Below are 17,764 nucleotides of genomic sequence, written 5' to 3'. Positions count from 1 at the left end.
ACAAGGAAGCAGTACTATCTATAACTACATCATTTACAGGAAGAGACAAGGAGGCAGTACTATATATAGCTACATCATTTACAGGAAGAGACAAGGAGGCAGTACTATTTATACCTACATTATTTACAGGAAGAGACAAGGAGGCAGTACTATCTATAACTGCATCATTTACAGGAAGAGACAAGGAGGCAGTACTATCTATACCTACATCATTTACTGTAAGAGACAAGGAGGCAGTACTATCTATACCTACATCATTTACAGGAAGAGACAAGGAGGCAGTACTATCTATTACAACATCATTTACAGGAAGACACAATGAGGCAGTACTATATATACCTACATCATTTACTGGAAGAGACAAGGAGGCAGTACTATCTATAATTACATCATTTACAGGAAGAGACAAGGAGGCAGTACTAGCTATACTTACATAATTTACAGGAAGATACAAGGAAGTAGTACTATCTATACCTACATCATTTACAGGAAGAGACAAGGAGGCAGTACTATCTATAACTACACCATTTACACAAAGCGATAAGGAGAGAGTACTATCTATACCTACATCATTTACAGGAAGATACAAGGAAGCAGTACTATCTATAACTACATCATTTACAGGAAGAGACAAGGAGGCAGTACTATCTATACGTACATTATTTACATGAAGAGACAAAGAGGCAGTACTATCTATACCAACATCATTTACAGGAAGAGACAAGGAGGCAGTACTATCTATACCTACATCATTTACAGGAAGACACAAGGAGGCAGTACTATCTATACCTACATCATTTACAGGAAGACACAAGGAGGCAGTACTATCTATACCTACATCATTTACAGGAAGAGACAAGGAGGCAGTACTATCTATACCTACATCATTTACAGTAAGAGACAATGAGGCAGTACTATCTATAGCTACATCATTTACAGTAAGAGACAAGGAGGCAGTACTATCTATACCTACATCATTTACAGTAAGAGACAATGAGGCAGTACTATCTATACCTACATCATTTACAGTAAGAGACAATGAGACAGTACTATCTATACCTACATCATTTACAGTAAGAGACAAGGAGGCAGTACTATCTATACCTACATCATTTACAGTAAGAGACAAGGAGGCAGTACTATCTATAACTACATCATTTACAGGAAGAGACAAGGAGGCAGTACTATCTATAACTACATCATTTACAGGAAGAGACAAGGAGGCAGTACTATATATACCTACATCATTTACAGGAAGAGACAAGGAGGCAGTACTATATACACCTACATCATTTACAGTAAGAGACAAGGAGGCAGTACTATCTATACGTACATTATTTACATGAAGAGACAAAGAGGCAGTACTATCTATACCTACATCATTTACAGGAAGAGACAAGGAGGCAGTACTATCTATACCTACATCATTTACAGGAAGAGACAAGGAGGCAGTACTATATATACCTACATCATTTACAGTAAGAGACAAGGAGGCAGTACTATATATACCTACATCATTTACAGGAAGAGACAAGGAGGCAGTACTATCTATACCTACATCATTTACAGTAAGAGACAATGAGGCAGTACTATCTATAGCTACATCATTTACAGTAAGAGACAAGGAGGCAGTACTATCTATACCTACATCATTTACAGTAAGAGACAATGAGGCAGTACTATCTATACCTACATCATTTACAGTAAGAGACAATGAGACAGTACTATCTATACCTACATCATTTACAGTAAGAGACAAGGAGGCAGTACTATCTATACCTACATCATTTACAGTAAGAGACAAGGAGGCAGTACTATCTATAACTACATCATTTACAGGAAGAGACAAGGAGGCAGTACTATCTATATCTACATCATTTACAGGAAGAGACAAGGAGGCAGTACTATATATACCTACATCATTTACAGGAAGAGACAAGGAGGCAGTACTATATACACCTACATCATTTACAGGAAGAGACAAGGAGGCAGTACTATCTATACCTACATCATTTACAGTAAGAGACAATGAGGCAGTACTATCTATACCTACATCATTTACAGTAAGAGACAAGGAGGCAGTACTATCTATACCTACATCATTTACAGTAAGAGACAATGAGGCAGTACTATCTATACCTACATCATTTACAGTAAGAGACAATGAGGCAGTACTATCTATACCTACATCATTTACAGTAAGAGACAAGGAGGCAGTACTATCTATACCTACATCATTTACAGTAAGAGACAAGGAGGCAGTACTATCTATAACTACATCATTTACAGGAAGAGACAAGGAGGCAGTATTATCTATAACTACATCATTTACAGGAAGAGACAAGGAGGCAGTACTATCTATAACTACATCATTTACAGGAAGAGACAAGGAGGCAGTACTATCTATACCTACATCATTTACAGTAAGAGACAAGGAGGCAGTACTATCTATAACTACATCATTTACAGGAAGAGACAAGGAGGCAGTACTATATATACCTACATCATTTACAGGAAGAGACAAGGAGGCAGTACTATATATACCTACATCATTTACAGGAAGAGACAAGGAGGCAGTACTATCTATACCTACATCATTTACAGTAAGAGACAAGGAAGCAGTACTATCTATAACTACATCATTTACAGGAAGAGACAAGGAGGCAGTACTATATATAGCTACATCATTTACAGGAAGAGACAAGGAGGCAGTACTATTTATACCTACATTATTTACAGGAAGAGACAAGGAGGCAGTACTATCTATAACTGCATCATTTACAGGAAGAGACAAGGAGGCAGTACTATCTATACCTACATCATTTACTGTAAGAGACAAGGAGGCAGTACTATCTATACCTACATCATTTACAGGAAGAGACAAGGAGGCAGTACTATCTATTACAACATCATTTACAGGAAGACACAATGAGGCAGTACTATATATACCTACATCATTTACTGGAAGAGACAAGGAGGCAGTACTATCTATAATTACATCATTTACAGGAAGAGACAAGGAGGCAGTACTAGCTATACTTACATAATTTACAGGAAGATACAAGGAAGTAGTACTATCTATACCTACATCATTTACAGGAAGAGACAAGGAGGCAGTACTATCTATAACTACACCATTTACACAAAGCGATAAGGAGAGAGTACTATCTATACCTACATCATTTACAGGAAGATACAAGGAAGCAGTACTATCTATAACTACATCATTTACAGGAAGAGACAAGGAGGCAGTACTATCTATACGTACATTATTTACATGAAGAGACAAAGAGGCAGTACTATCTATACCAACATCATTTACAGGAAGAGACAAGGAGGCAGTACTATCTATACCTACATCATTTACAGGAAGACACAAGGAGGCAGTACTATCTATACCTACATCATTTACAGGAAGACACAAGGAGGCAGTACTATCTATACCTACATCATTTACAGGAAGAGACAAGGAGGCAGTACTATCTATACCTACATCATTTACAGTAAGAGACAATGAGGCAGTACTATCTATAGCTACATCATTTACAGTAAGAGACAAGGAGGCAGTACTATCTATACCTACATCATTTACAGTAAGAGACAATGAGGCAGTACTATCTATACCTACATCATTTACAGTAAGAGACAATGAGACAGTACTATCTATACCTACATCATTTACAGTAAGAGACAAGGAGGCAGTACTATCTATACCTACATCATTTACAGTAAGAGACAAGGAGGCAGTACTATCTATAACTACATCATTTACAGGAAGAGACAAGGAGGCAGTACTATCTATAACTACATCATTTACAGGAAGAGACAAGGAGGCAGTACTATATATACCTACATCATTTACAGGAAGAGACAAGGAGGCAGTACTATATACACCTACATCATTTACAGGAAGAGACAAGGAGGCAGTACTATCTATACGTACATTATTTACATGAAGAGACAAAGAGGCAGTACTATCTATACCTACATCATTTACAGGAAGAGACAAGGAGGCAGTACTATCTATACCTACATCATTTACAGGAAGAGACAAGGAAGCAGTACTATCTATAACTACATCATTTACAGGAAGAGACAAGGAGGCAGTACTATCTATACGTACATTATTTACATGAAGAGACAAAGAGGCAGTACTATCTATACCAACATCATTTACAGGAAGAGACAAGGAGGCAGTACTATCTATACCTACATCATTTACAGGAAGACACAAGGAGGCAGTACTATCTATACCTACATCATTTACAGGAAGACACAAGGAGGCAGTACTATCTATACCTACATCATTTACAGGAAGTCACAAGGAGGCAGTACTATCTATACCTACATCATTTACAGGAAGACACAAGGAGGCAGTACTATCTATACCAACATCATTTACAGGAAGAGACAAGGAAGCAGTACTATCTATACCTACATCATTTACAGGAAGTCACAAGGAGGCAGTACTATCTATACCTACATCATTTACAGGAAGACACAAGGAGGCAGTACTATCTATACCTACATCATTTACAGGAAGAGACAAGGAAGATGTATTATCTATACCTACATCATTTACAGTAAGAGACAAGGAGACAGTACTATCTATACGACATCATTTACAGAAAGACACAAGGAGGCAGTACTATCTATACCAACATCATTTACAGGAAGAGACAAGGAAGCAGTACTATCTATACCTACATCATTTACAGGAAGTCACAAGGAGGCAGTACTATCTATACCTACATCATTTACAGGAAGAGACAAGGAGGCAGTACTATCTATACCTACATCATTTACAGTAAGAGACAATGAGGCAGTACTATCTATACCTACATCATTTACAGTAAGAGACAATGAGACAGTACTATCTATACCTACATCATTTACAGTAAGAGACAAGGAGGCAGTACTATCTATACCTACATCATTTACAGGAAGAGACAAGGAAGCAGTACTATATATAACTACATCATTTACAAGAAGAGACAGTGAGGCAGGACTATCTATAACTACATCATTTACAGGAAGACACAAGGAGGCAGTACTATCTATACCAACATAATTTACAGTAAGAGACAAAGAGACAGTACTGTTTGTACCTGCATAATTTACAGGAAGAGACAAGGAGGCAGTACTATCTGTACCTACATAATTTACAGGAAGAGACATGGAGGTACTACTATCTATACCTACATCATTTACAGCATATGATTACACTAAGAAAAGTTATGTTTTAAGCATAGAGGAATCTAATATTTTACTGTAACTTTATCTTTAAAGCACATGATGACATTTTGGTCGGCGTCAGATGACAAATCTGCGCCTGTGGCTGAAAGGAGACATGGTGGGGTCCTTTCCATTGATCAGTCCCATCCTCCAGTGCGTCGGACCCTGGCAGCTCTTCGTGTCATCAGATCGGGTCCTTGCTCCTCTATAGGATTTGTCTGTGTTGTAGATTGTTTGGTTCCACAAACCATTAAGATGAGAACCTAAAGAAATCCAGGACAGGAGAACACCGGACCCGGACTCAAGACAAATCAGATAACATCGAGCATTAGGGTAAATATTCTCCAAACGGGTTACATCCAGACCATCCGCGCCCCCAGTAGTGGAATAAAAATAATTGCCAGCAGCACAGAGGATTTCATCAAGAGAATGCCAAGAGTGTGCAAAGCAGTCATCAAAGCAAAAGGTGGCTACTTTGAAGAACCTAGAATATAAGACATATTTTCAGTTGTTTCACACTTTTTTGTTAAGTATATAATTCCACATGTGTTAATTCATAGTTTTGATGCCTTCAGTGTGAATGTACAATTTTCATAGTCATGAAAATACAGAAAAATCTTTAAATGCGGTGTGTCCAAACTTTTGGTCTATACTGTATATTTTTTTAATTTTCAGATTGAAAGCTTTTCGTTTTTTGGGAATTTCCGTCAGTTTATTTCAATTTTTGCTTTAGATTTTTTTCAGTTCACACTAGGAAACTTAATCATGATGTCTAAGGTTTGAAGTCTATGTGATTGCAGACTTCTGGATCCTGACAGTGTGCGGTGTGACAATACTGGTGAATCCTGACAGTATGCGCACCGCACACTGTCAGGATCCAGAAATCTGCAGTCACATAGAGTGACTGTAGACTATTATCAGAAGACTGGACAGCCCCTTTAAATGCCACTGTCAGGAAGGGGTTAAGAGGTTTTTCTCTTTTTATTTAAAGGGGGTTGACTTAGCCATTTTAATGAGTCAGTTATCCAGCGCCCTCCACACACAGGCTTGGACTGGCCCAGTCCGACACGGTCCATACAGCACTGGTCAGGTGACAATATAGGAAACTTTCAAAGCCAAAAGAGAAGCTGGGTAGCCATGGACTGAAGATCAGGGCTTTTTTCTTAAATAAAGTATATTAGTTAACTGCGTATATTTCTATTTTAAACACATATAAAGATATTTTTTTTCCAGTTGACCAACCCCTTTAATTTGTGATTGACAACCCTTGTGGGTGCCGGTGGGCCTCTGCTCAGTGCAGCTCCCTTCATTACAGTGCTGGCCATAACGGATGTCACCCAACTTTCCCAGAAAACTGACATAACTATTAAATTATTAAATATTATTTATAATCATTTTTTAAAAGGAAAGTGAAAGATTTCTCATATGCAGTAAGAAACGCGTGGGTTGTGGGCCAAGAATGCAGCAGCGCTCCATGGAGCATGACTTCGGGGATCTGATGAGTATTATATACGGCGGTGTAAGTGTGTCTGTATGTATTGGAGGGGGGATTGTATCTCGAGGCGCTCGCTCTGCGCTCTTCTTACTGATTCATCCTGAATGAATAAACAAGTGATACAAGAAGCGGCACGCTCGCCGGTCATTTCCAGGAAGACTCGTTGCCCGGTGGTTAAACTCTTGTGAAGCCGCCATGAGTCACGCTTTATTGGCACCGGTCTGATCTCTGGAGTTCGCTCCTGCACCTGCTTTCTCATTTCTCAGCAGTAGCTTCAATGTATTCCCCCTTTTGTCAGGTCATACAGTACTCGAGGGTCCTCCAGTGGGCAAAGAGGTCTAGAAACTTGGATCCATCAGTTTTGTTGGAGGGGAAGAATGCAAAATCCTGGACTTAATCATCGTAATAAGACAGGAAAGTACTGATGAAGACTTATGTTCCTGGCAGAAGATTTTAAAAGCAAGCAGAGGTTTTGATAATTGTGAGGATTGAACACAGAAAGTTTATTGGAAAGTTAGAGAACTTTTTATTATACAGTGATAATACTTTATTAACATTCGATTCGTTAGGAATTTCCCAAAAAATTCCAAATTGGCCAGAAATTCAATTCCAGATGGCGGCCAGTTTGCTGAATTCTATTAAGGGATAAGAAAGGGATGAAGTTTAAATAAAAAACAAATCTTCCTTCTCTGTTCTGCAGCCTCCATCATTGCAGCTGCTCCGATCCTCCGCGCCAGTCTACTTTTCTTCCATTGCTCCAATGAGGCCAATATGACTCTTGTGATCGGCCTCCCGCAGTCGTGTTTGGGGGTTACATCTGGAATAAAGGGAAGGGTCATGGAGGAAAAGAAGATCGGCGCTGAGAACCAGAGCTGCCGCAGTGGTGGGGCCAGCAAAACAGGGGGTGAAGGGTAAGTATAAAGTTTTTTCTTATTTTTTAACCCCCACAAGGTATCCTGGTGCTGAAAAGCCCAATGATCTGTCTGTCGAGGTACCATTGCCCTGCAGCGCCACCACTGGAGAAATGAAGTATTACACAATTCTTATTAAAATCTAAGGACTGTGGGTGTAAGGTATAAACCTGCCAGGACAGGTCCTCCAAAGTCACCTGCTCTGTGTGGTGACCATTGCGGCTTCAAGTTATCCATGAAGTTTCCCCTTTCCTTTAAAAAATATCGGGGTCTTCCTGCACATTACTTGGGGTCCTGCTTCATTACGGAAGTTTGTGCAGCCAGCGAGTGAGACATAACCCCCGTGTCACCTGCAGGTGCTGGGTTTATGGCAATGGTTTCCTATGGGTGTTACAAATTTTGCAATAAAAGCCTCAGCGCTGGCATTGAGAATCATAGACGTCCACGCTCCATGTTCTGTTGGCAGAGGATTCGTGACACTGTAATAGTAGACTTTGTTATTCAACGTTCCATAACACTACGAGCACCAACCATCCGGTGCATGAGATTAAGTTCAGTCGGATTTGGAAAAAATGAAAAATTTACAGCATAAAATGTGGAAAATGCTGTGACTCATATCAAATAAATAGTCAGGGTCCGTGCCGAGGGCAGCACCATGTGCTAGGAACCAGCAGGAGCCCCAGAGGGTGAGTTCTAGGGCGAATGGCATGAGATGCGAAAACTATGAGACTCTGAAGTTGGATACAGGTTGAAGTGGCACCGCTGCATCCAAGCTCTGAAATGGGTAGGGAAGGTGAAAGGCTGCTACTACAGATAGGAATACTCGGTTTATGGGAGTCGTATAGACCCCCAGCCAATCCCACATCCTTCCTCATTTTAATCTGCACCTTTAAATAAATGGACCAAGAGAAATCTATCAGAGATGTAACACCGCCACAAACTCAGGCAACTGCAGGCAACAACACAACTGAAAAATAACTCAGCGAGTCCGTCTTTCCAACAAACTTGCATAAATTAATAGTACAAGTTAATATAAAAAAAACTTTGCTATATATCTCAGCAGAGAAATATATTTCTTTCTCCACTTATGAGCCACTTCTCTCCCCTTCTGACTCCTGAACTCATCATCGACTCTAAAAACCTGACCGTCAGTTCACTTGGGGATCAGATTACAGCTGCCTATTGAAGTGTATGGATAGGAGAAAGGGCAGATGGAGAGGCAGACTTAGAGAGAGGCAGAGAAGCACAGAGAGACCGATGCTTTCTAGTATGTGTTTTATCTCACCCCAGTGCTAGATACATTTCTCAGTACTGCTGGATAATGTCCTGCTACTTCTGGACATGTCTGTGTGTGCTGTGCATGAGAGACATCATAACAGATACTCTCTACCCAATAGCTCAGAGAAAACTGAAAATTACAGATAGAGTCTGCAGGTGAAAAACTGGGGAAAAATTCTGGATAGGAGTAAAATAATGGCCAGAAATAGTGCTACACACATGATGCCTGTTCTGTAAATCACCTGAAATAGAGAAACACTTTATAGAACTCTACAGCGTCACCTTTCTGCTATCTGGAAGTGACTCGGAGCTGCTCATCCTAAGCAGGGCCGCCATCAAGGCAGTACTGCCCTTACTACTGTATGGGGCCAAAGGCGGCGCACATCTCGGCGCTATGTGCTTTCCCAGAGCTCGCATCTCCGGCTCCTTCATACTTCTGACTTCTGTTCAGGTGACGGCGTACGAGCCATCATCTGGCCAGAAGTCTGGAGAAGTATGAGGGAGCTGAAGCTCCCAGGACAGCAGAAGCTGAGTTGTGCCTGTAGGTGATGGTAAGTATGATCAACCTTTTTTTTTTTCCTTTTTCTTTCTTAAATGAATTAAATAGGTGAGGGAGGGGGACTGCAAGTCATGGAGTGAGGGGGTCTGCAAGTCATGGAGTGGGGGGGCTGCAAGTCATGGAGTGAGGAAGGCTGCAAGTCATGGAGTGAGGAAGGCTGCAAGTCATGGAGTAGGGGGGCTGCAAGTCATGGAGTAGGGGGGCTGCAAGTCATGGAGTGAGGGGGGCTGCAAGTCATGGAGTAGGGGGGCTGCAAGTCATGGAGTGAGGGGGGCTGCAAGTCATGGAGTGAGGGGGGGCCGCAAATTATGGAGTGAGGGGGGGCTGCAGATGATGGTATAAGGGGGGCTGCAAATGATGGAGTGAGGGGGGCTGCAAATGATGGAGTGAGGGGGGCAAGAAGCTGCAAATGATGGAGTGAGGGCTGAACAAGGAACTGCAAATGATTGAGTGAGGGGGGAACGAGGGACTGCAAATGATGGAGTGGGGGGGCGAGGGGCTGCAAATGTTGAAATGAGATGGGGACAGCTAATGATGAAGTGAGAGGGGGGCTGCAAATGATGACATGAGGGGGGACTGCAAATGATGGAGTGAGGGGAGGGGGATGCAAATTATGGAGTCGGGGGGCTGCAAGTGATGGTGTAAGGGGGGGCTGCAAATGATGGAGTGAGGGGGGCTGCAAATGATGGAGTGAGGGGGGCTGCAAATGATGGAGTGAGGGGGGCAAGAAGCTGCAAATGATGGAGTGAGGGCTGAACAAGGAACTGCAAATGATTGAGTGAGGGGGGAATGAGGGTCTGCAAATGATGGAGTGAGGGGGGAACGAGGGACTGCAAATGATGGCGTGAGGGGCGAGGGACTGCAAATGATGGAGTGGGGGGGACGAGGGACTGCAAATGTTGAAGTGAGAGGGGGACAGCTAATGATGAAGTGAGAGGGGGACTGCAAATGATGACGTGAGGGGGGGACTGCAAATGATGAAGTACAGAGTGAGGTTTCAGGAGTGTGACTGAATTGGTGGAAAGAGTATGGGTGCTATCTAATTTAAATATTAGGTGGGAAAAAGTGTCTATTTCTAGTTAGTGGGGGCGCAGTGGTGGATTGCAATTTATATTTGGAATGGTGGGTTGCATATTAACTAATGATAAATTAATGGTGGGTCCACGTCGGTATTCAGCTGAGAAGGGGAAAAAGTAGGGATGTGCTCTGGAAGCAGTGCTCTAGATAACTGTGCTATTTTATGCAGAGACGAGTCATGGCTAGAAGAAGTGATGGCGGTTTACGCTGAATGAAAAAAAAAAGCAAAGATGAAGGACTTCTACTAGAGATGTCACTCGTGAGTCAGTGTGTTACCTGTACACCTACACTATACACTATATACAGAGCTCCTGTATATAATATCACTGGTGTTCACTGTATTACCTGTACACTATATACAGAGCTCCTGTGTAAAATGTCACTGGTGATCCCTTGCATTACATGTACACTGACACTATATACAGAGCTCCTGTGTATAATTCACTGGTGTTCTCTGTATTACCTTTACACTGACACTATATACAGAGCTCCTGTGTAAAACGTCACTGGTGATTCCTGTATTACCTGTACACTATACACTATATACAGAGCTCCTGTGTATAATGTCCCTGGTGTTCACTGTATTACCTGTACACTATACACTATATACAGAGCTCCTGTGTATAATGTCTGGTGTTCTCTGTATTACCTGTACACTATATACAGAGCTCCCGTGTATATTGGCACTTATGGTAATATTAGTATTGTGTTTTTTTATTAATGATCAGGATTGTAATATTCGTTCACTATGTGGTATTATTCGGTTACTATGTGGCGGTAATATGTGATCTGGTTATGGTGTGGCTGTATTTCTCCCTTGTATGTGGTGTTATTCAGTTACTATGTGGTGGTAATATGTGGTCTGGTCATGGTGTGATGGTATTTGTCCCTTGAATGTGGTATTATTCAGTCACTATGTGGTGGTAATATGTGATCTAGTCGTGGTGTGACAGTATTTGTCCCTTGTATGTGGTATTATTCAGTCACTATGTGGTGGTAATATGTGGTCTGGTCATGGTGTGACAGTATTTCTCCCTTGTACGTAGTATTATTTGGTTACTATGTTGCGGTAATATGTGGTCTGGTCATGGTGTGACAGTATTTGTCCCTTGTATGTAGTATTATTTGGTTACTATGTTGCGGTAATATGTGGTCTGGTCATGGTGTGACAGTATTTGTTCCTCGTATGTAGTATTATTTGGTTACTATGTGGTGGTAATATGTGGTCCAGTCATGGTGTGATGGTATTTGTCCCTTGTATGTGGTATTATTCAGTCACTATGTGGTGGTAATATGTGGTCTGGTCATGGTGTGACAGTATTTGTCCCTCGTATGTAGTATTATTTGGTTACTATGTTGCGGTAATATGTGGTCTGGTCATGGTGTGGCGGTATTTGTTCCGTGTATGTGGTATTATTGTTCATTTTTAAAAAATGTACGTGACACATTCTCTTAAAGAAAAACAAATAAAAATATACCTAAAAAGAGTATTGGATATTTTAACAAATGTTTAATAGGTTAGAGTAGAGTAGGGTCCGGCCAGAAGAGTTTCCTTGTTGTGGTGGCGGCTTCAAAAATCTTTTGGCCAAAACAAAAGCTGCTGGCTATGTGATGTGGTGTTCGATTGGAACTAGTAATGTGTGATTGGTGAGGACGTGGTGCAGAAATGGACTTTTTCCAAGAGTGAGGGTGGGACTGTGGAAGTTTTGAGGTGTGGAGGCGGAGCTGAGGTGGGGGCAGAGTTGAGGTGGAGCCTGGGCGGAGTCTCAAGGGGGCCCGAAATTTTGCCAGTATGAGGCACTGAAGTTCCTGGTGGCAGCCTTGATCCTGAGATTCTTGGTTCAGGATAATAATACCAGAAATTAAATGAACACATATACAGTACAGACCAAAAGTTTGGACACACCTTCTCATTTAAAGATTTTTCTGTATTTTCATGACTATGAAAATTGTACATTCACACTGAACGCATCAAACCTATGAATTAACACATGTGGAATTATATACTTAACAAAAAAGTGTGAATCAACTGAAAATATGTCTTATATTCTAGGTTCTTCAAAGTAGCCACTGTAACGGGTCTGGGAGGCGGAACCTCTGAGCAACTATACAAGGGGGCGGTCCTTGTAAGGAAGCAGGTGGCTCCCAGGGAAGACGGGCAGGTAGTAACGGCAAGTGACAGGGACAGTCTCTGGGTAGAAGGGCAGGTAGTCACGGCAAGTGACAGGGACAGTCTCTGGGTAGAAGGGCAGGTAGTCACGGCAAGTGACAGGGACAGTCTCTGAGTAGAAGGACGGGTACTCACGGCAAGTGACAGGGACAGTCTCTGGGTAGAAGGACAGCAGGCAGGTAGCAGGTGAGCGCTCCCAGGTGAGCGGGCAGGCTGGTCCATAGACAGACTGACAGGTGTCGGAAGGCAGACCGCAGGCTTGCAAGCAGGTAAACGGATATCAGGCAGGTCTCAAGCAGGAATCTGGCAGGTGACTGGCAGGTAACAGGCAGGAATCTGTCAGGTGACTGGCAGGTAACTGGTAACGGGACCTGAGGGCTGAAGCAGAGTGAAGGCTTTGCAACAACATTGCTCGGGTACCTCCATTTTGGAGGAGGTGCCTTATATATGGTGAGGTCCTCCGGCCATTGGCCGGGGACTCCTTAGGACGGCGCGCGCGGCCCCTTTAAGAGAGGGGGAGCGCGCGCGCGCGTCCTAAGCACAGTGGCCGGGAAGCAGCGCGCACTGCCAGCAGAGCGGGAGGAGGACGCCGGGCACGGAGTGGAGAGGTGAGGGGAACAGGGTCCCTGCCTAGCAGGAGGCAGGGACGCCGACGCTACAGTACCCCCCCCTTTAGGCCCCCCCTTTTTTAGGCCAGAGAGAAATTTATCAAGGATGAGAGGGGCATGGATGTTCTCCCGGGGCTCCCAAGTTCTCTCCTCAGGACCAAACCCCTTCCAATCTACCAGAAAAAAAGGTTTTTCCTCTTACCCTTTTGGTGGCCAGAATGTTCTCTACCTCAAACTCGTTTTCAGCGGAAACCGGAGCAGGAGGCGTACCTGTAGACTTGGAAAAAGAGTTAAGTACTACGGGTTTGAGGAGAGATACATGGAAGGAGTTAGGGATCCGCAAGTTGGCCGGGAGTTTCAATTTATAGGCCACTGGGTTGATTTGTTTGATAACTTCCAGTGGGCCGATGAACCGAGGCCCTAACTTGTAGGAAGGAATCTTGAGCCGGACATACTTGGACGAGAGCCAGACTTTATCTCCAGGACGGAATTGTGGAGGATCCAGGCGTTTTTTGTCAGCGTGTTTTTTCATCCGCTCGGACGACTGAAGGAGTGCGGATCGGGTACTCTCCCAAATGGAGGAAAATTTGCTAACGAGAGATTCCGCAGCTGGATTGTCCACCGAGGTGGAGACGGGAAATGGGATCCGAGGATGCTGACCGAAGACTACAAAAAACGGGGATTTCTAGGAAGATTCGCTCTCGTGATTATTGTAAGAGAATTCGGCCCATGGCAGGAGATCCACCCAGTCTGAATGGTGGGCATTAACGAAGTGCCGGAGGTAACTGGTCAGGATCTGATTGATCCGCTCCACTTGACCATTGGACTGTGGGTGGTATGCGGAGGAGAAGTCCAGGGTGACGTCTAGCAGCTTGCATGTGACTCTCCAGAAGCGTGAGGTGAACTGGACCCCACGATCCGACACGATGTGGAGGGGCAGGCCATGGAGACGGAAGATGTGGCGGATAAAGTCTTTAGCCAGCTCGGGTGCAGACAGGAGGCCTGGCAGGGGAATGAAATGAGCTATTTTGGAAAAGCGGTCAGCGACCACCCAAATGACCGTACAACCGGCAGAGACAGGGAGATCTGTTATGAAGTCCATAGCTATATGCTGCCAGGGGGCAGCAGGTACTGGAAGAGGAAGGAGGCGACCGGCTGGCAGGTGTCTCGGAACCTTGTTGCGGGCGCAGGACACACAGGCAGAAACAAAGTCTATTACGTCCTTGTGCAGGGTAGGCCACCAGTAGTGCCGGGTGATAAGCTGGAGGGTCTTTTTCTGACCGGCGTGGCCAGCAAGCTTAGACGAGTGACCCCAGTGTAGGATCTTCTCCCGATCAGGTACCGTTACGAACGTCTTACCGGGAGGGAGACGATTTAGACTCACGGGGGCCACCTGCATTACTCTGGCGGGATCGATGATGTATTTAGGTTCCTCCTCAAGATCAGACACCAGGAAGGATCGGGACAAGGCATCAGCTTTGATGTTTTTGTCAGCCGGGCGAAAATGAAGAACAAAATCAAAGCGAGCAAAAAACAAGGACCACCGGGCTTGGCGCGGGTTAAGTCTCTGGACACTCTGGAGGTAAGCCAAGTTCTTGTGGTCCGTGTAAATTATTACCGGGTGAAGAGCCCCCTCGAGCAGGTAACGCCACTCCTCCAATGCCAGCTTAATGGCCAATAACTCTCGGTCTCCTATAGAATAGTTACGCTCGGAAGAGGAGAAGAGTTTGGAGAAGAAGCCGCAAGTTACCATTCTCCCGGAAGACGATTTTTGGGTAAGTACCGCTCCGGCTCCAGAGGAGGAGGCGTCAACTTCCAGGAAGAATTGCTTGTTGCCGTCCGGGCGATGCAGCACCGGGGCGGAAGAGAAAGCCTGTTTTAAGGAAAGAAAGGCTTCCTCTGCTTCGGGCGACCATTCTCTGGGATTAGTGCCCTTACGGGTGAGCGCAGAGATAGGGGCAGTCCGGGAAGAGAAGTGCGGTATGAAGAGGCGGTAGTAGTTGGCGAAGCCCAGGAACCGCTGAATAGCCTTCAACCCCTCTGGTCGAGGCCACTTCTCGATGGCAGACAGTTTCTCAGGATCCATTCGTAGGCCGGTCTGAGAAATTATGTAGCCCAAAAACGGAAGCGAGGTCTGCTCAAAGAGGCACTTCTCATATTTAGCGTAGAGGTGGTTCTGCCTGAGCCTGAGCAGAACCTGACGAACATCCCTCTGGTGTGTGGGGAGATCCGGAGAGAAGACCAAGATGTCGTCCAGGTACACCGCTACGCAGGAGTAGAGAAGGTCCCGGAAGATGTCATTGACCAACTCTTGAAAGACAGCAGGACCGTTACAGAGACCGAAGGGCATTACCAGGTATTCATAGTGGCCGTCCCGGGTGTTGAATGCCGTCTTCCATTCATCCCCCTGACGGATACGGACCAGGTTATACGCCCCATGGAGGTCCAGCTTGGTGAAGATTCTAGCCCCCCTCAGACGATCAAATAATTCCGGAATGAGCGGAAGGGGTATTTATTCTTCACCGTGATCTGGTTAAAGCCTCTATAGTCTATACAGGGACGGAGTGAGCCGTCCTTCTTTTTGACGAAGAAGAAGCCTGCTCCCACCGGGGAAGTAGATTTCCGGATGAACCCCCGGGCCAGATTCTCCTCAATATATTCTGACATGGATCGGGTCTCAGCAGCGGACAAAGGGTAAATGCGCCCACGGGGAGGAGTAGTGCCGGGCATCAGGTCGATTGGGCAGTCGTATGGTCTATGAGGGGGTAATGTCTCTGCCTCCTTTTTATTAAAGACGTCCGCATACGACCAATAAGGAGCCGGAAGACCAGGTAGATTGGCTGGAGTAGGAGAAGGACGGACAGGATGGACGGGAACTAAACAAGTCTTATGGCAGTCCTGTCCCCAGCGAAGGACTTCTCCGGTCTGCCAATCAAGCACGGGTGCATGTCTCTGAAGCCAAGGTAGGCCTAGTAAGAGGGCGTGAGAGAGTCCAGGCAGAACATGAAAGAAGATGCTCTCAGAGTGCAGCATTCCCACCTGCAGGGTTATGGATTCGGTGATGAGTTGGATGGGATGTGGTAAGAGGCCCACATCCACGTCAGCGACAGATAAGGGTACAGATAGAGGTTTGGTGGGAATGCGGTATTTCTCTACCAGAGACTGAGAAATGAGATTTCCGGAGTCAAGTTGGGCTAGTTCAAAATAACGGTTCTCCCCGCAGATGATAGAGACCGACAGCAACAGAGATGGAGAGGGTTTACTCTTGTCTAGGACGACCTCTCTGAGCGATCCTAGACACAGGCGTTTCCCGACCTCTCCGGGCAGGAACGGATCCGGTGCTCCTTACTGCCACAGTAGAAGCAACTCCCCTCGGCACGGCGTAACTCTTGACGGGTTTTTGTTATGTTCTGCTACCAGAGCTAAGGAAAGAGAGGAGATCTGTCCCTACAATAGAACTCAGCTGAATCCCTACGATGTAACAGGGAACCTGATCCTGCGATCAGACCTGCTAAAGTCCTAAGCTAGTCTGTACGGAGACCTATAGATGTGGGGAAGGAATCCCTACAAGTACTAAGGACTGGGAGGAATATGGGACACCTCCTAACAGAAATAGTAGCAGACAGACGAACAAACAAAATATATAGAACATAGAGGTCCGTAGACCAAGCAAACTAACAGAGTAAGATACAGAGCACAGGCTAGCTAGAAAGTAGTTATACAATGAAGTCCAGCAAAGCCAGAAGGGCGGAGCAGGCTTAAATAGGCCAACAAGGTCATGTGACCAGCAAAGGAAAAAAACCTAAGAGCAAGGTTCTAACAGTACCCCCCCTTCTAAGAGGATCCTCCGGATCCCCTAGGACCAGGCTTATCAGGAAATCTCCTGTGAAACGCTCTGATAAGTCTGGACGCGGAAACATCATCCGACCTCACCCAAGAGTTATCCTCGGGTCCGAAACCTTTCCAGGCCACAAGATACTGCAAACTACCTCTATACAGTCTAGAGTTAAGGATGCGAGAAATTTCATATTCCCCGTCCTCCACCACCGGAGGAACAGAGGCAGAGGCGTCACAATCCGATACAACAGCTTTTTTCAACAGAGAGACATGAAATACCGGATTAATTCTCCAGGAGGTAGGAACCTCCAACCTAACAGCAGATTGGTTGACAACCTGAAGCACCTTAAAGGGCCCTACAAACTTGGGACCCAATTTCTTAGAAGGAATCCTCAACCGCAGATTCCTAGAGGACAACCAAACCATGTCACCAACAGCGAACAAAACCTCCTGTCGTTTCCTATCAAAGTAGTCCTTAGATTTTCTGTTGGCCTCCTGAAGATTACCACGCACATCCGTCCAAACTCTCTCCAAATCACCGGAAAAATTCTCCTCCTCAGGCACGGCAGATCCCAACTTGGAGAACGACCCAAA

Source organism: Phyllobates terribilis, unplaced genomic scaffold, assembly GCF_046119375.1.
Source record: "Phyllobates terribilis strain yellow unplaced genomic scaffold, ASM4611937v1 Scaffold_8__6_contigs__length_399053987, whole genome shotgun sequence".
NCBI lineage: Eukaryota > Metazoa > Chordata > Amphibia > Anura > Dendrobatidae > Phyllobates > Phyllobates terribilis.
The sequence above is the reverse complement of the archived record's forward strand: the minus strand, read 5'-3'. Positions refer to the sequence as shown.